General features: G+C 53.9%; 1 long non-coding RNA gene across 12 annotated transcripts in view; it reads right to left on the bottom strand.

The window, feature by feature from the left end:
* LOC117794032 overlaps positions 1-23,331 on the bottom strand; it is a 100,100-nt gene that overhangs the window by 57,316 nt on the left and 19,453 nt on the right. For 2 of the 12 annotated variants that reach the window (XR_004618332.1, XR_004618339.1), the window contains exon 2: positions 14,497-14,501. The exons of 4 other annotated variants lie outside the window; for them this stretch is intronic. This is a non-coding gene — a long non-coding RNA (uncharacterized LOC117794032). Of the gene's footprint in view, positions 1-7,119; positions 7,125-8,122; positions 8,128-13,632; positions 13,647-14,496; positions 14,502-20,129; positions 20,142-23,312; positions 23,316-23,331 lie in introns of those variants that run through there. 6 more of the 12 variants (XR_004618335.1, XR_004618340.1, XR_004618336.1 and 3 more) reach the window with 5 other exon arrangements.

Below are 23,331 nucleotides of genomic sequence, written 5' to 3'. Positions count from 1 at the left end.
AGTGTGCTTCCAGACGCTGAAGAAGTGTTTCCATTAAGAAGTTCCATATGAATGGACCACTGATGGATCCCTGGGCAACCTCGTGTCACCGGAACAGACGCTTCTCCATACCTGCTGACGATACTTGCGTTTCTGCCTGAGAAGAAGCTTCCACAAGCTGGCTTCACGGCATCCTGAGTCAATTAGGCGGCGCAGCGCAGCACTCCACTCCACGTGGTTGAAGGCCTTTGAAGACCACGAAAATACTGAGCGCGAGTTTGGCCGGGCTGGCTGCAGCACTGCTCACGACGTGTCTCCAAGCATCCTCCACGCAGCGTTCCGGGTTGGCCATCTGCATCCTGCCGGTGGGTCTTCGTAAGCGGGTCACCATGATTCCTCAAGCACTTTGCCAAACACTGGCAGCAGACAGATACCACGATAAGAGCCAGGATCGCACCTGTCCTTATCGGGACCCTTGAGTAGGGACTACTCGCGGCCGTTTCCACTCGCCGGGAAAGTATCCTGCCTAATGCATCGTGCATACAAGGCGGTCAAATGCTGAGGATGGCACGCCATACCTCCTGACAATCTTGCCGTCCATACCAGGGGAGCGCCTGCTCCTCAACTTGGCAACGGCAGAATCAACCTCGAATGACTCGAGGCCTGGAGGTACTTCACTGGATGATAACGACATTCATGTACGAAATGTACGGCTCTAAACTCTCCTGGTGTTGGCAATATACGGAGCTCAGGAAGATTGTGCCAAATCTCCCAGTGACACTCACGCATACCCAAAGTCGGTGATGAGCGGCTCTACGGGCATGCAGATGGCATCAGGGTCATCTATGACGATAGCAGCTTTAGCTTGACGGTCAGCAAAAACTCGCATCCCGGCTGGAATCCTGAGATTCGGTGACAACAAGCGTAAGGCTCCTGAGTCAGTGCGAACAGATGTCCAGACTCTCTCATCGTACTGAGCTCGATGTTGGCAGCTCGTCTCGACCCAATTTGCTTGGATGAAGCTAAACATTTTAATGTCTAGCATGCACCCTCGCTAGCACCGCACCGTAAATAGGGCATGCTTCAGAGAGCATATGATGCCCCGAAGGCAATGCCTTGAAACGGCAGTTCCGGCAGTCCACCGGACTGGTGCACTTCGCTGCAACTGCATCCTTGATGCAACTGCATCCTTGAGCCGGCATTGTGAGACCTTGTGGTCGAACCCAACACACCTATGGCAAGCATAGGTGCGGACGAGCGACTGGCAGCGGTATGAAAACCATTTGATGTAGACCCGTCCGATCCCATCAAGTATGGCCAGCGCTTTTTCGTCAACCTCCAGGTTTGCGACCATTGCTTTGTCTCTAGATGCACGCTCCTTTTGAATTCCGCCTGGTCATATGCTCGCCAACTGACGGTGTGCGAATGACGCACCGCCGCTTCAGCTCGTACTTCGTGGACCGAACAGCGAGAGCGGGTGCAACCTCATTGCGCACTTTCTCCACAACCTGCTTCGACGTCATGGCTGGGTCTGAGCATGAGACCACAGCAGACCACGTCCCTACCGACTTCCTGGCGCGGTAGCTTGCTACGGTGTAGCAGCAGCGTTGGGCAGCAATAGGGGCAACAACAAAGGCAGCGGTGGGGGCAACAGAGGAGCAGAGGCGCAGGGCTGCTCGTCTGGTCACCAGCGCCAGGTGAGGTCCTTACTCTGAACAGCGTTAAAATACACGCGGCGGCTGCACTGATCCCCTGTCCTGGTGACGGTCCCTGAAGCTTATGCACCTTCGATATCTCAGGCAGGTTGTTCCATTCCGCTGTTCACTATTGTGAATGCTGAGCGGCCGACAGCACCATCAAAACAGCAGAAGCAGCAGCAGTAGCGGCTGGCTGCGCTGAGCCAGGCGAGAGCAGCGGGAGCGGCAGCAGCTGCAGCGGAGAGCATGGCAGCGAGCCAGCAGCGGCAGCGGAGCCAGCAGCGGAGCCAGCAGCGGTGGGGGCGAACGGCAGCAGAGCCAGCTGCAACGGACGGCTGCAGCGGCAGAAGTTGAGTACCATGCATGGGGGGCAACGGCAGCACCGAACAGCGCATGACAGCGTATGCACTCGATGCGACGCGTCAGAAACAAACTGAGTAGATAGGGACAGAATCAAAGGATCTCTCCTGCGTTGAAACACAACGCTACGCAACCACAGCCACCACGAACTCCCACTAGGCCGACCTGAGAAGTCTTGGAGCGTACTGAATTTTCAAATGGATCGGTATCCCTCCCATTTAGCCCGACAAGCCAGGACGCTGGGTGATCCATGGTGCACCTTTAGTCGTCTCGTACGACAAGCGGTTACATTCTGTGGCGATATTCTAAGACCCGCCAACCACACGGGTGAAGACAGTTTTAGCTTATTCAGCTCGATACTGACAGCCCTAGTACCTCATTTAGTCGCCTCATACGACAAGTAGAGGTGCACTGTGGTAGTCTTCTAAGACCTGCCAACCACACAGGTGAAGCCAGTTTTAGCTTATTCAGCTCGGGACTGACAGCCTTGGTACCTCATTAGTCATCTCATACGACAAGCAGAGGTGCACTGTGGTAGTATTCTAAGACCCGCCAACCACACAGGTGAAGCCAGTTTTAGCTTATTCAGCTAGGGACTAGCAACCCACCAACGCCTCCTCCAGCATTTGCCGACGCCTGTAAACACGGCGTGGGCAAATGTGTCTAGCAGCTGCATCCTCTCCTGGGTCTCCGTCACCCAGACACGCCCAAACGCCGCGTTCATTGTGCACCTGAGTCCATCGAGGAACCGCTGATCTGCATAGAGTGGGCATACACATAGCACGTGGCAGTCCTCACGATCAGCACCACAAGCACATGCAGTCGTCTCGCTCAGAGTTCTTCCATGCAGAAATGCATTTAGTGATCCATGGCCAGTCAGCAAGAATCCAGCGTGCATCGTAAAGCGAAAGTCTTGCCTTAGATAGACGAAGCCTGCGCTCGAGAAAACTCGTATGTTACCCGTCCGGTACCGTCATCCCATCTGCGCTGCCACTCGCTCAGCAAGCATTCGTCAAGCAACGCCATCTTTGCTTCCAATCAAGTCCTGCCAAGTCTCGATCGTACAGCCAATCACTTTCCTCCAACGGGTAGTCACGCTTGAGTTTGTACTTGATTGCCAATTTCTTGGCCTCCAAGTCAAATGGGGAGCTCCAGCAAGCACCTGCAGTGCCACTGTGGACACTGTTCGGCATACCGGGAGGCATCCTAGAAGGATAAGCCTCTGGCAGGCAATTAGTGTCCTCCTGGCCACAATCTGACGGTCCGTGCATAGGTGGTCCGCTTGTCGCGGGGACTGACACCCCAGTCGACCCGCAGTACGCGTGCCAATGCCACAACGACTCCAGTAAGCCGGGATTTAAGCGAGTTTATGTGCCGTACATAACTCATCCTCTTGCCCACTGTGATGCCAAGATACCGATATTCATCAACATACTTCAAGTTTCCTCCACCAAATCGAACCCAGGGGGTCTATTGGCGGAAAGAGAACCTTAAGAAGCATGCATGCCGTCTTGCTGGTTGATACAGCCACCGACTTCTGCTCCTCAAGCGCCTACGATGGACATCAGCTGCTCGCCTTTTGACTCTAGTTCCTGGCGGGAACGTCCCTCGACGAAAATCAGCAAGTCATCCGCATACGCGCTAAAACACAGTGTGCTTCCAGACGCTGAAGAAGTGTTTCCATCAAGAAGTTCTATATGAATGGACCACTGATGGATCCCTGTGGGCAACCTCGTGTCACCGGAACAGACGCTTCTCCATACCTGCTGACGATACTTGCGTTTCTGCCTGAGAAGAAGCTTCTCCACAAGCTGGCTTCACGGCATCCTGAGTCAATAAGGCGGCGCAGCACTCCACTCCACGTGGTCGAAGGCCCTTTGAAGTCCATGAAGATACTGAGCACGAGTTGGGCCGGGCAGGCCGCAACACTGCTCACGACGTGTCTCCATGCATCCTCCACGCAGCGTTTGGGTTGGAATCCAAACTGCCATCTGCATCCTGCCGGTGGGACTTCTCGTAAGCGGGTCACCATGATTCCCTCAAGCACTATGCCAAACACTGGCAGCAGACAGATACCACGATAAGAAGAGCCAGGATCGTCCTTATCGGGACCCTTGAGTAGTGGGACTGCTCGCGGGCGTTTCCACTCGCCGGGAAAGTATCCTAGCCTAATGCATCGTGCATACAAGGCAGTCAAATGCTGAGGGATGGCACGCCATACCTCCTTGACGATCTTGCCAGTGATACCGTCCATACCAGGGGAGCGCCTGCTCCTCAATCTGGCAACGGCAGCATCAACCTCGAATGACTCGAGGCCTGGAGGTACTTCACTCGGGATGATAACGAGCGCATCAGACTCCGCAACTGGGAAAAAGTTACGGAGGAACACTTCGGCGCAGTCGTGCCAGGTGCCAGCCTATCACCCGAGCGAAGACATCCAAAACTGGCATCCTTTCTCCGTCCTCGGCAGATCTTATAAACAGTGCCCCAGGGATCGTTGGTGCTGTTCTCTCCCACTAATTTGCGCCAGTCTTCCTCCTTCACCGCTAGGATACGCTTCTTGTAATCCGCTGAGGAGGTCCTCAATGAAGAAGCGCGGCATCATCATCGTGTCCACGACGACGAGCATCCTGTAGCCTGCGCCTCAGTCTCCTGACCTCTCGGCGCTTAGCGGATAGTTCGGCATTCCACCAAACTACACGTCGCTTGGCTCGCGGTCGTCTGCGGCCCAACACAAGATCGCACACATCATGTACAATCAAGCGCAGTGCAGAAACTTGGTCGTCCAGCGGCGTCTCCATGTGATTCTCGGCAGCCTTGATCCTCCTGGCCACTTCATCACCGAACAATCGCCAACGTGCATTGTGGAGATTCCAGGATGGCACAGGAGCTATGCTCTCAACTGCTTTCCGGGTGGAGCGTTGTCACAACCGTGATGAGTTGTGATCGCTCAACTCCCACTCATCCACTCCAGTCATATGTGGCCAACATAGATGCTGCGTTGTTGACGATTGTTATATCGATATCGCTCCGTCCGTTGCGAGTCTCGAACGTATAGACCTCACTTCGAACATTCAGCACTTCGACAGGGGTATTTGCCATCCACTCAGACAGCTGCTTACCCCGTATGTAGTTCTGCTATCTCTCGCCACGGCGAGGGATCTTACTGAACCACATGGGGGATGCTGCGTTAGCGTCGTTGCCTAGAATAACTGGTGAACTGCTGGCCAGCAGCAGTACCTCATTCATACGAAATGTGAGGCTCCTGAACCAGTACGAACAGATGTCCAGACTCTCTCATCCGTACTGAGCTCGATGTTGGCAGCTCGTCCTCGACCACAATTTGCTTGGATGAAGCTAAACATTTTAATGTCTAGCTTGCACCCTCGCTAGCACCGCACGTAAATAGGCATGCTTCTGAGAGCATATGATGCCCCGAAGGCAATGCCTTGAAACGGCAGTTCCGCCAGTCCACCGCACGGCATCCTTGATGCAACTGCATCCTTGAGCCGGCATTGTGAGACCTTGTGGTCGAACCCAACACACCTATGGCAAGCATAGGTGCGGACGAGCGACTGGCAGCGGTATGAAAACCATTTGATGTAGACCCGTCCGATCCCATCAAGTATGGCCAGCGCTTTTTCGTCAACCTCCAGGTTTAGTTTGACCGTCTCGCCTGCAGTTTGCGACCATTGCTTCGTCTCTAGATGCACGCTCCTTTTGAATTCCGCCTCGGTCATATGCTCCCTGAAGTTGTTCGCGAAGAGCTCCAGCATAAACTCTTCGGCATTGATCGCGGTGTCAACGTCGAACACTGTAATCTTCGGCTTGAAGCTACGATTCTGTTGAACCACCAATCCGACCTCAGCAAACTTCTTGTTGGCCAACACTTTCCTCATCTCGTCAACTGACGGTGTGCGAATGATCGCACCGCCACGCTTCAGCTCTCGTACTTCGTGGACACGAACATCGAGAACGGTGCAACCTCATTGCGCACTTTCTCCACAACCTGCTACGACGTCATGGCTGGGTCTGAGCATGAGACCACAGCAGACCACGTCTCTACCGGCTTCCTGGCGCGGTAGCTTGCTACGGTGTAGCAGCAGCGGGGGCAGCAATAGGGGCAACAACAAAGGCAGCGGTGGGGGTAACAGAGGAGCAGAGGCTTGCAGGGCTGCTAGTCTGGTCACCAGCGCCAGGTTGAGGTCGTCGTACTTCTGAACAGCGTAAAAATAGCACACGCGGCGGTTGCACTGATCCCTGTCCTGGTGACGGTCTCCTGACAAGCTTCTGCACCTTCGATATCTCAGGCAGGATTGTCTCCATTCCGCTGTTCACTATTGTGAATGCTGAGCGGCCGACAGCCCCATCAAAAACAGCAGAAGCAGCAGCAGTAGCGGCAGCAGAGCCAGCTGCGACGGAGGCAGCGGCAGCGGTGGGGGTAGCGGCAGCAGAGCCAGCTGCGACAGAGGCAGCGGCAGCGGAGCTAGCAGCGGTGGGGGCAACGGCAGCAGAGCCAGCTGCGATGGAGGCAGTGGCAGCGACGGTGGGCGCTTCGGGAACGGCAGGAGGTCCCATCTCCGAGGTTAACCGCTTGGCGTTGATTTCCTCAACGGTTGGCTTCCGCTTACGGCTGCTAGAGCGTACCAATGCACTCAACAGTACAAAAGTTAGCTCGAAACCGCACTTATCACACAATTTGAGCACTTCTTATCGCTGTTTTTACCGTTGGTTAGCGTCTGCGTACAAAGTACCGCAATTTCGCTTTATTGTTCACTTCAAAAGTTGCTTATCACGTTTACCGTTATATATAACGAAACACTGCGATGCGCGCACTCGAAATAAACGTCTGTTCGCGACGAACGTCAGAAACAAACTGAGTAGATAGGGACAGAATCAAAGGATCTCTCCGATTTATTTAACGTGGCGTGTTCCAGTTAAGGATTACGACCACGGTATTCGAATATGCAAGCATATAATACAGCGGGTTTGGTACAATGCGCCAAACTGACGCCCCCAAGAGATGTTAGCAGTGGCTTCCATCTCCTCGGATCCAAATTAGTGTACACTATCGGTTGCACACTCACCCTTGGTATGAGGCGAAGCATCTAGCAACTTCTCTCCTGCGTTGAAACACAACGCTACGCAACCACAGCCACCACGAACTCCCACTAGGGGGCCGACCTCAATGAGAAGTCTTGGAGAAACTCTCTCAACCCGTGGTACTGAATTTTCAAATGGATCGGTATCCTCCCATTTAGCTCCGACAAGCCAGGACGCTGGGTGATCCATGGTGCACCTTTAGTCGTCTCGTACGACAAGCGGTTACATTCTGTGGTGATATTCTAAGACCCGCCAACCACACGGGTGAGGCCACTTTTAGCTTATTCAGCTCGGGACTGACAGCCCTAGTACCTCATTTAGTCGCCTCATACGACAAGTAGAGGTGCACTGTGGTAGTATTCTAAGACCTGCCAACCACACAGGTGAAGCCAGTTTTAGCTTATTCAGCTCGGGACTGACAGCCCTGGTACCTCATTTAGTCGTCTCATACGACAAGCAGAGGTGCACTGTGGTAGTATTCTAAGACCCGCCAACCACACAGGTGAAGCCAGTTTTAGCTTATTCAGCTCGGGACTGGCAACCCACCAACGCCTCCTCCTCCAGCATTTGCCGACGCCTGGTAAGCACGGCGTGGGCAAATGTCTAGGAGCTGCATCCTCTCCTGGGTCCCGTCACTCCAGACACGATCCAAACGGCATAGATGGTTCGCTTGTTGCGGGACTGACACCCAGTCGACCATTACGCTAATGCCGCAACGACTCCAGTAAGCCGGGATTTAAGCGAGTTTATGTGCCGTACATAACTCATCCTCTTGCCCACTGTGATGCCAAGATACCGATATTCATCAACATACTTCAGTTTCCTCCACCAAATCGAACCCAGGGGGGTCTATTGGCGGAAAGAGAACCTTTAAGAAGCATGCATGCCGTCTTGCTGGTTGATACAGCCACTCCGACTTCTGCCTCAAGCGCCTACGATGGACATCAGCTGCTCGCCTTTTGACTCTAGTTCCTGGCGGGAACGTCCTCTACGAAAATCAGCAAGTCATCCGCATACGCGCTAAAAACACAGTGTGCTTCCAGACGCTGAAGAAGTGTTTCATCAAGAAGTTCCATATGAATGGACCACTGATGGATCCCTGTGGGCAACCTCGTGTCACCGGAACAGACGCTTCTCCATACCTGCTGACGATACTTGCGTTTCTGCCTGAGAAGAAGCTTTCCACAAGCTGGCTTCACGGCATCCTGAGTCAATAAGGCGGCGCAGCACAGCACTCCACTCCACGTGGTCGAAGGCTCCTTTGAAGTCCATGAAGATACTGAGCACGAGTTGGGCCGGGCAGGCCGCAACACTGCTCACGACGTGTCTCCAAGCATCCTCCACGCAGCGTTCGGGCTGGAATCCAAACTGCCATCTGCATCCTGCCGGTGGGACTTCTCGTAAGCGGGTCACCATGATTCCCTCAAGCACTATGCCAAACACTGGCAGCAGACAGATACCACGATAAGAAGAGCCAGGATCGCTCCTGTCCTTATCGGGACCCTTGAGTAGTGGGACTGCTCGCGGGCGTTTCCACTCGCCGGGAAAGTATCCTAGCCTAATGCATCGTGCATACAAGGCAGTCAAATGCTGAGGGATGGCACGCCATACCTCCTTGACGATCTTGCCAGTAATACCGTCCATTCCTGGGGAGCGCCTGCTCCTCAACCTGGCAACGGCAGCATCAACCTCGAATGACTCGAGGCCTGGAGGTACTTCACTCGGGATAATAACGAGCGCATCAGACTCCGCAACTGGGAAAAGTTACGGATGAGCACTTCGGCGCAGTCGTGCCAGGTTACGACTAGCCTATCACCGGAGCGAAGACATCCAAAACTGGCATCCTTTTCCGTCCTCGGCAGATCTTGTAAACTGTGCCCAGGGATCTTTGGTGCTGTTTTCTCCCACGAATTTGCGGCAGTCTTCCTTCTTCACCGCTAGGATACGCTTCTGTACTCCGCTGAGGAGGTCCTCAATGAAATAGCAAGAAGCGCGGCATCATCATCGCGGCACAATCGCCAACGTGCATTGTGGAGATTTCAGGATGGCACAAGAGCTATGCTCTCAACTGTGCTTTCCGGGTGGAGCGTTGTCACAACCGTGATGAGGTTGTGATCGCTCAACTCCCATTCATCCACTCTCCAGTCATATGTGGCCAATATAGATGCTGCGTTGTTGACGATTGTTATGTCGATATCGCTTCGTCCGTTGCGAGTTTCGAACGTATCGACTTCACTTCGTACATTTAGCACTTCGACAGGGGTATTTGCCATCCACTCAGACAGCTGCTCACCCCATATGTAGTTCTGCAATCTCTCGCCACGGCGAGGGATCTTACTGAACCACATGGGGGATGCTGCGTTCGCGTCGGTGCCTAGAATAACTGGTGAACTGCTGGCCAGCAGCAGTACCTCATTCATGTACGAAATGTACGGCTTTAAACTCTCCTGGTGTTGGCAATATACGGAGCTATTGTGCCAAATCTCCCAGTGACACTCACGCATACTCCAAAGTCGGTGATGAGCGGCTCTACGGGCATGCAGATGGCATCGGGGTCATCTATGACGATATCAGCTTTAGCTTGACGGTCAGCAAAAACTCGCATCCCGGCTGGCAATCCCGAGATTCGGTGACAACAAGCGTGACGCTCCTGAACCAGTGCGAACAGATGTCCAGACTCTCTCACCCGTACTCCGAGCTCGATGTTGGCAGCTCGTCCTCGACCACAATTTGCTTGGATGAAGCTAAACATTTTAATGTCTAGCTTGCACCCTCGCTAGCACCGCACCGTAGATAGGGCATGCTTCTGAGAGCATATGATGCCCCAAAGGCAATGCCTTGAAACGGCAGTTCCGGAGTCCACCGGACTGGTGCACTTCGCTGCAATGTGGCCGGTCTGTCCGCACTGTCGGCAAACTGCATCCTTGAGCAGGCATTGTGAGACCTTGTGGTCGAACCCAACACACCTATGGCAATCATAGGTGCGGACGAGCGACCGGCAGCGGTATGAAAACCACGGGATCCCGTCCGATCCCATCAAGTATGGCCAGCGCTTTTTCGTCAACCTCCAGATTTAGGTTGACCTTCTCGCCTGCAGTTTGCGACCATTGCTTCGTCTCTAGATGCACGCTCCTTTTGAATTCCGCCTCGGTCATATGCTCCCTGAAGTTGTTCGCGAAGAGCTCCAGCATAAACTCTTCGGCATTGATCGCGGTGTCAACGTCGAACACTGTAATCTTCGGCTTGAAGCTACGATTCTGTTGAACCACCAATCCGACCTCAGCAAACTTCTTGTTGGCCAACACTTTCCTCATCTCGTCAACTGACGGTGTGCGACGGTCTCCTTGACAAGCTTCTGCACCTTCGATATCTCAGCCAGGATTGTCTCCATTCCGCTGTTCACTATTGTGAATGCTGAGCGGCCGACAGCACCATCAAAAAAAGCAGAAGCAGCAGCAGTAGCGGCAGCAGAGCCAGCTGCGACGGAGGCAGCGGCAGCGGAGCTAGCAGCGGTGGGGGTAGCGGCAGCAGAGCCAGCTGCGACAGAGGCAGCGGCAGCGGAGCTAGCAGCGGTGGGGGCAACGGCAGCAGAGCCAGCTGCGATGGAGGCAGTGGCAGCGACGGTGGGCGCTTCGGGAACGGCAGGAGGTCCCATCTCCGAGGTTAACCGCTTGGCGTTGATTTCCTCAACGGTTGGCTTCCGCTTACGGCTGCTAGAGCGTACCAATGCACTCAACAGTACAAAAGTTAGCTCGCAACCGCACTTAGCACACAATTTGACCACTTCTTATCGCTGTTTTTACCGTTGGTTAGCGTCTGCGTACAAAGTACCGCAATTTCGCTTTATTGTTCACTTCGAAAGTTGCTTATCACGTTTACCGTTATATGTAACGAAACACTGCGATGCGCGCACTCGAAATAAACGTCTGTTCGCGACGAACGTCAGAAACAAACTGACTAGATAGGGACAGAATCAAAAGATCTCTCCCCATTACGACCACGGTATTCGAATATGCAAGCATATAATACAGCGGGTTTGGTACAATGCGCCAAACTGACGCCCCCAAGAGATGTTAGCAGTGGCTTCCATCTCCTCGGATCCAAATTAGTGTACACTATCGGTTGCACACTCCCCCTTGGTATGAGGCGAAGCATCTAGCAACTTCTCTCCTGCGTTGAAACACAACGCTACGCAACCACAGCCACCACGAACTCCCACTAGGGGGCCGACCTCAATGAGAAGTCTTGGAGAAACTCTCTCAACCCGTGGTACCGAATTTTCAAATGGATCGGTATCCCCCTCCCCATTTAGCTCCGACAAGCCAGGACGCTGGGTGATCCATGGTGCACCTTTAGTCGTCTCGTACGACAAGCGGTTACATTCTGTGGTGATATTCTAAGACCCGCCAACCACACGGGTGAGGCCACTTTTAGCTTATTCAGCTCGGGACTGACAGCCCTAGTACCTCATTTAGTCGCCTCATACGACAAGTAGAGGTGCACTGTGGTAGTATTCTAAGACCTGCCAACCACACAGGAGAAGCCAGTTTTAGCTTATTCAGCTCGGGACTGGCAACCCACCAAAGCCTACCTCCTCCAGCATTTGCCGACGCCTGGTAAACACGGCGTGGGCAAATGTGTCTAGCAACTGCATCCTCTCCTGGGTCTCCGTCACTCCAGACACGTTCCAAACGCCGCGTTCATTGTGCACCATGAGTCCGGCATAGATGGTCCGCTTGTCGCGGGGACTGACACCCCAGTCGACCCGCAGTACGCGTGCCAATGCCGCAACGACTCCAGTAAGCCGGGATTTAAGCGAGTTTATGTGCCGTACATAACTCATCCTCTTGCCAACTGTGATGCCAAGATACCGATATTCATTAACATACTTCAAGTTTCCTCCACCAAATCGAACCCAGGGGGTCTATTGGCGGAAAGAGAACCTTTAAGAAGCATGCATGCCGTCTTGCTGGTTGATACAGCCACTCCGACTTCTGCCCCAAGCGCCTACGATGGACATCAGTTGCGTTGCGAGTCTCGAACGTATAGACCTCACTTCGTACATTCAGCACTTCGACAGGGGTATTTGCCATCCACTCAGACAGCTGCTCACGCCGTATGTAGTTCTGCAATCGCTCGCCACGGCGAGGGATCTTACTGAACCACATGGGGGATGCTGCGTTCGCGTCGGTGCCTAGAATAACTGGTGAACTGCTGGCCAGCAGCAGTACCTCATTCATGTACGAAATGTACGGCTCTAAACTCTCCTGGTGTTGGATATATACGGAGCTCAGGAAGATTGTGCCAAATCTCCCAGTGACACTCACGCATACTCCAAAGTCGGAGATGAGCGGCTCTACGGGCATGCAGATGGCATCGGGGTCATCTATGATGATAGCAGGTTTAGCTTGACGGTCAGCAAAAACTCGCATCCCGGCTGGGAATCCCAAGATTCGGTGACAACAAGCGTAAGGCTCCTGAGTCAGTGCGAACAGATGTCCAGACTCTCTCATTTGTACTCCGAGCTCGATCTTGGCAGCTCGTCCTCGACCACAATTTGCTTGGATGAAGCTAAACATTTTAATGTCTAGCTTGCACCCTCGCTAGCACCGCACCGTAAATAGGGCATGCTTCCGAGAGCATATGATGCCCCGAAGGCAATGCCTTGAAACGGCAGTTCCGGCAGTCCACCGGACTGGTGCACTTCGCTGCAATGTGGCCGGTCTGTCCGCACTGTCGGCAAACTGCATCCTTGAGCCGGCATTGTGAGACCTTGTGATCGAACCCAACACACCTATGGCAAGCATAGGTGCGGACGAGCGACTGGCAGCGGTATGAAAACCATTTGATGTAGACCCGTCCGATCCCATCAAGTATGGCCAGCGCTTTTTCGTCAACCTCCAGGTTTAGTTTGACCGTCTCGCCTGCAGTTTGCGACCATTGCTTCGTCTCTAGATGCACGCTCCTTTTGAATTCCGCCTCGGTCATATGCTCCCTGAAGTTGTTCGCGAAGAGCTCCAGCATAAACTCTTCGGCATTGATCGCGGTGTCAACGTCGAACACTGTAATCTTCGGCTTGAAGCTACGATTCTGTTGAACCACCAATCCGACCTCAACAAACTTCTTGTTGGCCACCACTTTCCTCATCTCGCCAACTGACGGTGTGCGAATGATCGCACCGCCACGCTTCAGCTCTCGTACTTCGTGGGCACGAACATCGAGTACGGGTGCAACCTCATTGCGCACTTTCTCCACAACCTGCTTCGACGTCATGGCTGGGTCTGAGCATGAGACCACAGCAGACCACGTCTCTACCGGCTTCCTGGCGAGGTTGCTTGCTACGGGTATAGCAGCAGCGTTGGGGGCAGCAATAGGGGCAACAACAAAGGCAGCGGTGGGGGTAACAGAGGGAGCAGAGGCTTGCAGGGCTGCTAGTCTGGTCACCAGCGCCAGGTTGAGGTCGTCGTACTTCTGAACAGCGTAAAAATAGCACACGCGGCGTTTGCACTGATCCCTGTCCTGGTGACGGTCTCCTTGACAAGCTTCTGCACCTTCGATATCTCAGCCAGGATTGTCTCCATTCCGCTGTTCACTATTGTGAATGCTGAGCGGCCGACAGCACCATCAAAACAGCAGAAGCAGCAGCAGTAGCGGCAGCAGAGCCAGCTGACGGAGGCAGCGGCAGCGGAGCTAGCAGCGGTGGGGGTAGCGGCAGCAGAGCCAGCTGCGACGGAGGCAGCGGCAGCGGCAGCAGCAGCAGAGGCCAGCGGAGCGGCAGCGACGGTGGGCGCTTCGAGAACGGCAGAAGGTCCCATCTCCGAGGCTAACCGCTTGGCGTTGATTTCCTCAACGGTTGGCTTCCGCTTCCGGCTGCTAGAGCGGCCGCGCCTATCCTCAGACATCCTGGTTGAAAACCAGTACCAATGCACTCAACAATACAAAAGTTAGCTCGAAGCCGCACTTATCACACAATTTGAGCACTTCTTTTCGCTGTTTTTACCGTTGGTTAGCGTCTGCGTACAAAGTACCGCAATTCCGCTTTGTTGTTCACTTCAAAAGTTGCTTATCACGTTTACCGTTACATGTAACGAAACACTGCGATGCGCGCACTCGAAATAAACGTCTGTTCGCGACGAACGTCAGAAACAAACTGAGTAGATAGGGACAGAATCAAAGGATCTCTCCGATTTATTTAACGTGGCGTGTTCCAGTTAAGGATTACGACCACGGTATTCGAATATGCAAGCATATAATACAGCGAGTTTGGTACAATGCGCCAAACTGACGCCCCCAAGAGATGTTAGCAGTGGCTTCCACCTCCTCGGATCCAAATTAGTGTACACTATCGGTTGCACACTCCCCCTTGGTATGAGGAGAAGCATCTAGCAACTTCTCTCCTGCGTTGAAACACAACGCTACGCAACCACAGCCACCACGAACTCCCACTAGGGGGCCGACCTCAATGAGAAGTCTTGGAGAAACTCTCTCAACCCGTGGTACCGAATTTTCAAAGGGATCGGTATCCCCTCCCCATTTAGCTCCGACAAGCCTGGACGCTGGGTGATCCATTGTGCACCTTTAGTCGTCTCGTACGACAAGCGGTTACATACTGTGGTGATATTCTAAGACCCGCCAACCACACGGGTGAAGACAGTTTTAGCTTATTCAGCTCGGGACTGACAGCCCTAGTACCTCATTTAGTCGCCTCATACGACAAGTAGAGGTGCACTGTGGTAGTCTTCTAAGACCTGCCAACCACACAGGTGAAGCCAGTTTTAGCTTATTCAGCTCGGGACTGACAGCCTTGGTACCTCATTAAGTCATCTCATACGACAAGCAGAGGTGCACTGTGGTAGTATTCTAAGACCCGCCAACCACACAGGTGAAGCCAGTTTTAGCTTATTCAGCTCGGGACTAGCAACCCACCAACGCCTACATCCTCCAGCATTTGCCGACGCCTGGTAAACACGGCGTGGGCAAATGAGTCTAGCAGCTGCATCCTCTCCTGGGTCTCCGTCACTCCAGACACGCTCCAAACGCCGCGTTCATTGTGCACTCCGAGTCCATCGAGGAACCGCTGATCTGCATAGAGTGGGCAAACACATAGCACGTGTAGCCAGTCCTCACGATCAGCACCACAAGCACATGCAGTCGTCTCGCTCAGAGTTCTTCCATGCAGAAATGCATTTAGTGATCCATGGCCAGTCAGCAAGAATCCAGCGTGCATCGTAAAGCGAAAGTCTTGCCTTAGATAGACGAAGCCTGCGCTCGAGAAAAACTCGTATGTTACCCGTCCGGTATCACCGTCATCCCATCTGCGCTGCCACTCGCTCAGCAAGCATTCGTCAAGCAACGCCATCTTTTGCTTCCAATCAAGTCCTGCCAAGTCTCGATCGTACAGCCAATCACTTTCCTCCAACGGGTAGTCACGCTTGAGTTTGTACTTGATTGCCAATTTCTTGGCCTCCAAGTCAAATGGGGGAGCTCCAGCAAGCACCTGCAGTGCCACTGTGGACACTGTTCGGCATACCGGGAGGCATCCTAGAAGCATAAGCCTCTGGCAGGCAATTAGTGTCCTCCTGGCCACAATCTGACGGTCCGTCGTGCATAGGTGGTCCGCTTGTCGCGGGGACTGACACCCCAGTCGACCCGCAGTACGCGTGCCAATGCCACAACGACTCCAGTAAGCCGGGATTTAAGCGAGTTTTTGTGCCGTACATAACTCATCCTCTTGCCAACTGTGATGCCAAGATACCGATATTCATCAACATACTTAAGTTTCCTCCACCAAATCGAACCCAGGGGGGTCTATTGGCGGAAAGAGAACCTTTAAGAAGCATGCATGCCGTCTTGCTGGTTGATACAGCCACTCCGACTTCTGCTCCTCAAGCGCCTACGATGGACATCAGCTGCTCGCCTTTTGACTCTAGTTCCTGGCGGGAACGTCCCTCGACGAAAATCAGCAAGTCATCCGCATACGCGCTAAAAACACAGTGTGCTTCCAGACGCTGAAGAAGTGTTTCCATTAAGAAGTTCCATATGAATGGACCACTGATGGATCCCTGTGGGCAACCTCGTGTCACCGGAACAGACGCTTCTCCATACCTGCTGACGATACTTGCGTTTCTGCCTGAGAAGAAGCTTCTCCACAAGCTGGCTTCACGGCATCCTGAGTCAATTAGGCGGCGCAGCGCAGCACTCCACTCCACGTGGTTGAAGGCTCCTTTGAAGACCACGAAAATACCGAGCGCGAGTTTGGCCGGGCTGGCCGCAGCACTGCTCACGACGTGTCTCCAAGCATCCTCCACGCAGCGTTCGGGTTGGCCATCTGCATCCTGCCGGTGGGTCTTCTCGTAAGCGGGTCACCATGATTCCCTCAAGCACTTTGCCAAACACTGGCAGCAGACAGATACCACGATAAGAGCCAGGATCGCACCTGTCCTTATCGGGACCCTTGAGTAGTGGGAAAGTATCCTTGCCTAATGCATCGTGCATACAAGGCGGTCAAATGCTGAGGGATGGCACGCCATACCTCCTTGACAATCTTGCCGTCCATACCAGGGGAGCGCCTGCTCCTCAACTTGGCAACGGCAGAATCAACCTCGAATGACTCGAGGCCTGGAGGTACTTCACTCGGGATGATAACGACATTCATGTACGAAATGTACGGCTCTAAACTCTCCTGGTGTTGGCAATATACGGAGCTCAGGAAGATTGTGCCAAATCTCCCAGTGACACTCACGCATACTCCAAAGTCGGTGATGAGCGGCTCTACGGGCATGCAGATGGCATCAGGGTCATCTATGACGATAGCAGCTTTAGCTTGACGGTCAGCAAAAACTCGCATCCCGGCTGGCAATCCCGAGATTCGGTGACAACAAGCGTAAGGCTCCTGAGTCAGTGCGAACAGATGTCCAGACTCTCTCATTCGTACTCCGAGCTCGATGTTGGCAGCTCGTCCTCGACCACAATTTGCTTGGATGAAGCTAAACATTTTAATGTCTAGCATGCACCCTCGCTAGCACCGCACCGTAAATAGGGCATGCTTCAGAGAGCATATGATGCCCCGAAGGCAATGCCTTGAAACGTTCCGGCAGTCCACCGGACTGGTGCACTTCGCTGCAACTGCATCCTTGATGCAACTGCATCCTTGAGCCGGCATTGTGAGACCTTGTGGTCGAACCCAACACACCTATGGCAAGCATAGGTGCGGACGAGCGACTGGCAGCGGTATGAAAACCATTTGATGTAGACCCGTCCGATCCCATCAAGTATGGCCAGCGCTTTTTCGTCAACCTCCAGGTTTGCGACCATTGCTTTGTCTCTAGATGCACGCTCCTTTTGAATTCCGCCTCGGTCATATGCTCGCCAACTGACGGTGTGCGAATGATCGCACCGCCACGCTTCAGCTCTCGTACTTCGTGGACCCGAACAGCGAGAGCGGGTGCAACCTCATTGCGCACTTTCTCCACAACCTGCTTCGACGTCATGGCTGGGTCTGAGCATGAGACCACAGCAGACCACGTCCCTACCGACTTCCTGGCGCGGTAGCTTGCTACGGGTGTAGCAGCAGCGTTGGGGGCAGCAATAGGGGCAACAACAAAGGCAGCGGTGGGGGCAACAGAGGGAGCAGAGGCGTGCAGGGCTGCTCGTCTGGTCACCAGCGCCAGGGTGAGGTCATCTTACTTCTGAACAGCGTTAAAAATAGCACACGCGGCGGTTGCACTGATCCCTGTCCTGGTGACGGTCTCCTTGACAAGCTTATGCACCTTCGATATCTCAGGCAGGGTTGTCTCCATTCCGCTGTTCACTATTGTGAATGCTGAGCGGCCGACAGCACCATCAAAAACAGCAGAAGCAGCAGCAGTAGCGGCTAGCTGCGCTGGAGGCAGCGGCAGCAGAGCCAGCTGCGACGGAGGCAGCGGCAGCGGAGCTAGCAGCGGCAGCGGAGCTAGCAGCGGTGGGGGCAGCGGCAGCAGAGCCAGCTGCGACGGAGGCAGCGGCAGCGGAGCTAGCAGCGGTGGGGGCAACGGCAGCAGAGCCAGCTGCGATGGAGGCAGCGGCAGCGACGGTGGGCGCTTCGGGAACGGCAGGAGGTCCCATCTCCGAGGCTAACCGCTTGGCGTTGATTTCCTCAACGGTTGGCTTCCGCTTACGGCTGCTAGAGCGGCCGCGCCTATCCTCAGACATCCTGGTTGAAAACCAGTACCAATGCACTCAACAGTACAAAAGTTAGCTCGAAACCGCATTTATCACACAATTTGAGCACTTCTTATCGCTGTTTTTACCGTTGGTTAGCGTCTGCGTACAAAGTACCGCAATTCCGCTTTGTTGTTCACTTCGAAAGTTGCTTATCACGTTTACCGTTATATGTAACGAAACACTGCGATGCGCGCACTCGAAATAAACGTCTGTTCGCGACGAACGTCAGAAACAAACTGAGTAGATAGGGACAGAATCAAAGGATCTCTCCTGCGTTGAAACACAACGCTACGCAACCACAGCCACCACGAACTCCCACTAGGGGGCCGACCTCAATGAGAAGTCTTGGAGAAACTCTCTCAACCCGTGGTACCGAATTTTCAAATGGATCGGTATCCCCTCCCCATTTAGCTCCGACAAGCCAGGACGCTGGGTGATCCATGGTGCACCTTTAGTCGTCTCGTACGACAAGCGGTTACATTCTGTGGCGATATTCTAAGACCCGCCAACCACACGGGTGAAGACAGTTTTAGCTTATTCAGCTCGATACTGACAGCCCTAGTACCTCATTTAGTCGCCTCATACGACAAGTAGAGGTGCACTGTGGTAGTCTTCTAAGACCTGCCAACCACACAGGTGAAGCCAGTTTTAGCTTATTCAGCTCGGGACTGACAGCCTTGGTACCTCATTAAGTCATCTCATACGACAAGCAGAGGTGCACTGTGGTAGTATTCTAAGACCCGCCAACCACACAGGTGAAGCCAGTTTTAGCTTATTCAGCTAGGGACTAGCAACCCACCAACGCCTACCTCCTCCAGCATTTGCCGACGCCTGGTAAACACGGCGTGGGCAAATGTGTCTAGCAGCTGCATCCTCTCCTGGGTCTCCGTCACTCCAGACACGCTCCAAACGCCGCGTTCATTGTGCACTCCGAGTCCATCGAGGAACCGCTGATCTGCATAGAGTGGGCATACACATAGCACGTGTAGCCAGTCCTCACGATCAGCACCACAAGCACATGCAGTCGTCTCGCTCAGAGTTCTTCCATGCAGAAATGCATTTAGTGATCCATGGCCAGTCAGCAAGAATCCAGCGTGCATCGTAAAGCGAAAGTCTTGCCTTAGATAGACGAAGCCTGCGCTCGAGAAAAACTCGTATGTTACCCGTCCGGTATCACCGTCATCCCATCTGCGCTGCCACTCGCTCAGCAAGCATTCGTCAAGCAACGCCATCTTTTGCTTCCAATCAAGTCCTGCCAAGTCTCGATCGTACAGCCAATCACTTTCCTCCAACGGGTAGTCACGCTTGAGTTTGTACTTGATTGCCAATTTCTTGGCCTCCAAGTCAAATGGGGGAGCTCCAGCAAGCACCTGCAGTGCCACTGTGGACACTGTTCGGCATACCGGGAGGCATCCTAGAAGGATAAGCCTCTGGCAGGCAATTAGTGTCCTCCTGGCCACAATCTGACGGTCCGTCGTGCATAGGTGGTCCGCTTGTCGCGGGGACTGACACCCCAGTCGACCCGCAGTACGCGTGCCAATGCCACAACGACTCCAGTAAGCCGGGATTTAAGCGAGTTTATGTGCCGTACATAACTCATCCTCTTGCCCACTGTGATGCCAAGATACCGATATTCATCAACATACTTCAAGTTTCCTCCACCAAATCGAACCCAGGGGGGTCTATTGGCGGAAAGAGAACCTTTAAGAAGCATGCATGCCGTCTTGCTGGTTGATACAGCCACTCCGACTTCTGCTCCTCAAGCGCCTACGATGGACATCAGCTGCTCGCCTTTTGACTCTAGTTCCTGGCGGGAACGTCCCTCGACGAAAATCAGCAAGTCATCCGCATACGCGCTAAAAACACAGTGTGCTTCCAGACGCTGAAGAAGTGTTTCCATCAAGAAGTTCCATATGAATGGACCACTGATGGATCCCTGTGGGCAACCTCGTGTCACCGGAACAGACGCTTCTCCATACCTGCTGACGATACTTGCGTTTCTGCCTGAGAAGAAGCTTCTCCACAAGCTGGCTTCACGGCATCCTGAGTCAATAAGGCGGCGCAGCGCAGCACTCCACTCCACGTGGTCGAAGGCTTCTTTGAAGTCCACGAAGATACCGAGCACGAGTTGGCCGGGCAGGCCGCAACACTGCTCACGACGTGTCTCCAGCATCCTCCACGCAGCGTTCGGGTTGGAATCCAAACTGCCATCTGCATCCTGCCGGTAGGACTTCTCGTAAGCGGGTCACCATGATTCCCTCAAGCACTTTGCCAAACACTGGCAGCAGACAGATGCCACGATAAGAGCCAGGATCGCTCCTGTCCTTATCGGGACCCTTGAGTAGTGGGACTACTCGCGGGTGTTTCCACTCGCCGGGAAAGTATCCTTGCCTAATGCAACGTGCATACAAGGCAGTTAAATGCTGAGGCATGGCACGCCATAGCACCTTGACGATCTTGCCAGTGATACCGTCCATACCAGGGGAGCGCCTGCTCCTCAACCTGGCAACGGCAGCATCAACCTCGAATGACTCGAGGCCTGGAGGTACTTCACTCGGGATGATAACGAGCGCATCAGACTCCGCAACTGGGAAAAAGTTACGGAGGAACACTTCGGCGCAGTCGTGCCAGGTTACGACTAGCCTATCACCCGAGCGAAGACATCCAAAACTGGCATCCTTTCTCCGTCCTCGGCAGATCTTATAAACAGTGCCCCAGGGATCGTTGGTGCTGTTCTCTCCCACGAATTTGCGCCAGTCTTCCTCCTTCACCGCTAGGATACGCTTCTTGTAATCCGCTGAGGAGGTCCTCAATGAAATAGCAAGAAGCGCGGCATCATCATCGTGTCCACGACGACGAGCATCCTGTAGCCTGCGCCTCAGTCTCCTGACCTCTCGGCGCTTAGCGGATAGTTCGGCATTCCACCAAACGTCGCTTGGCTCGCGGTCGTCTGCGGCCCAACACAAGATCGCACACATCATGTACAATCAAGCGCAGTGCAGAAACTTGGTCGTCCAGCGGCGTCTCCATGTGATTCTCGGGCAGCTCCTTGATCCTCCTGGCCACTTCATCACCGAACAATCGCCAACGTGCATTGTGGAGATTCCAGGATGGCACAGGAGCTATGCTCTCAACTGGGCTTTCCGGGTGGAGCGTTGTCACAACCGTGATGAGTTGTGATCGCTAAACTCCCACTCATCCACTCTCCAGTCATATGTGGCCAACATAGATGCTGCGTTGTTGACGATTGTTATATCGATATCGCTCCGTCCGTTGCGAGTCTCGAACGTATAGACCTCACTTCGAACATTCAGCACTTCGACAGGGGTATTTGCCATCCACTCAGACAGCTGCTTACCCCGTATGTAGTTCTGCTATCTCTCGCCACGGCGAGGGATCTTACTGAACCACATGGGGGATGCTGCGTTAGCGTCGTTGCCTAGAATAACTGGTGAACTGCTGGCCAGCAGCAGTACCTCATTCATGTACGAAATGTATGAGGCTCCTGAACCAGTGCAAACAGATGTCCAGACTCTCTCATCCGTACTCCGAGCTCGATGTTGGCAGCTCGTCCTCGACCACAATTTGCTTGGATGAAGCTAAACATTTTAATGTCTAGCTTGCACCCTCGCTAGCACCGCACCGTAAATAGGGCATGCTTCCGAGAGCATATGATGCCCCGAAGGCAATGCCTTGAAACGGCAGTTCCGGCAGTCCACCGGACTGGTGCACTTCGCTGCAATGTGGCCGGTCTGTCCGCACTGTCGGGAAACTGCATCCTTGAGCAGGCATTGTGAGACCTTGTGGTCGAACCCAACACACCTATGGCAATCATAGATGCGGACGAGCGACCGGCAGCGGTATGAAAACCACTTGATGTAGACCCGTCCGATCCCATCAAGTATGGCCAGCGCTTTTTCGTCAACCTCCAGATTTAGGTTGACCGTCTCGCCTGCAGTTTGCGACCATTGCTTCGTCTCTAGATGCACGCTCCTTTTGAATTCCGCCTCGGTCATATGCTCGCCAACTGACGGTGTGCGAATGATCGCACCGCCACGCTTCAGCTCTCGTACTTCGTGGACACGAACATCGAGAACGGGTGCAACCTCATTGCGCACTTTCTCCACAACCTGCTTCGACGTCATGGCTGGGTCTGAGCATGAGACCACAGCATACCACGTCCCTGCCGGCTTCCTGGCGCAGTAGCTTGATACGGGTGTAGCAGCAGCGTTGGGGGCAGCAATAGGGGCAACAACAAAGGCAGCGGTGGGGGCAACAGAGGGAGCAGAGGCTTGCAGGGCTGCTAGTCTGGTCACCAGCGCCAGGATGAGGTCGTCGTACTTCTGAACAGCGTCAAAATAGCACACGCGGCGGTTGCACTGATCCCTGTCCTGGTGACGGTCCTTGACAAGCTTCTGCACCTTCGATACCTCAGCCAGGATTGCCTCCATTCCGCTGTTCACTATTGTGAACGCTGAGCGGCCGACAGCACCTTTAAAAACAGCAGCAGTAGCGGCAGCATAGCTAGCTGCGCTGGGGGCAGCGGCAGCAGAGCCAGCTGCGACGGAGGCAGCGGCAGCGGAGCTAGCAGCGGTGGGGGCAGCGGCAGCAGAGCCAGCTGCGACGGAGGCAGCGGCAGCGACGGTGGGCGCTTCGGGAACGGCAGGAGGTCCCATCTCCGAGGCTAACCGCTTGGCGTTGATTTCCTCAACGGTTGGCTTCCGCTTCCGGCTGCTAGAGCGGCCGCGCCTTTCCTCATACATGCTGGTTGAAAACCAGTACCAATGCACTCAACAGTTAGGCTCGAAACCGCACTTAGCACAATTTGAGCACTTCTTATCGCTGTTTTACCGTTGGTTAGCGTCTGCGTACAAAGTACCGCAATTCCGCTTTGTTGTTCACTTCGAAAGTTGCTTATCACGTTTACCGTTATATGTAACGAAACACTGCGATGCGCGCACTAGAAATAACCCTCTGTTCGCGACGAACG

The sequence above is a fragment of the Drosophila innubila genome, chromosome X (assembly GCF_004354385.1).
Source record: "Drosophila innubila isolate TH190305 chromosome X, UK_Dinn_1.0, whole genome shotgun sequence".
Classification (NCBI taxonomy): Eukaryota; Metazoa; Arthropoda; class Insecta; order Diptera; family Drosophilidae; genus Drosophila; species Drosophila innubila.
Note: the sequence above shows the minus strand (reverse complement) of the source record. Positions and strands in the feature narration are given on the sequence as shown.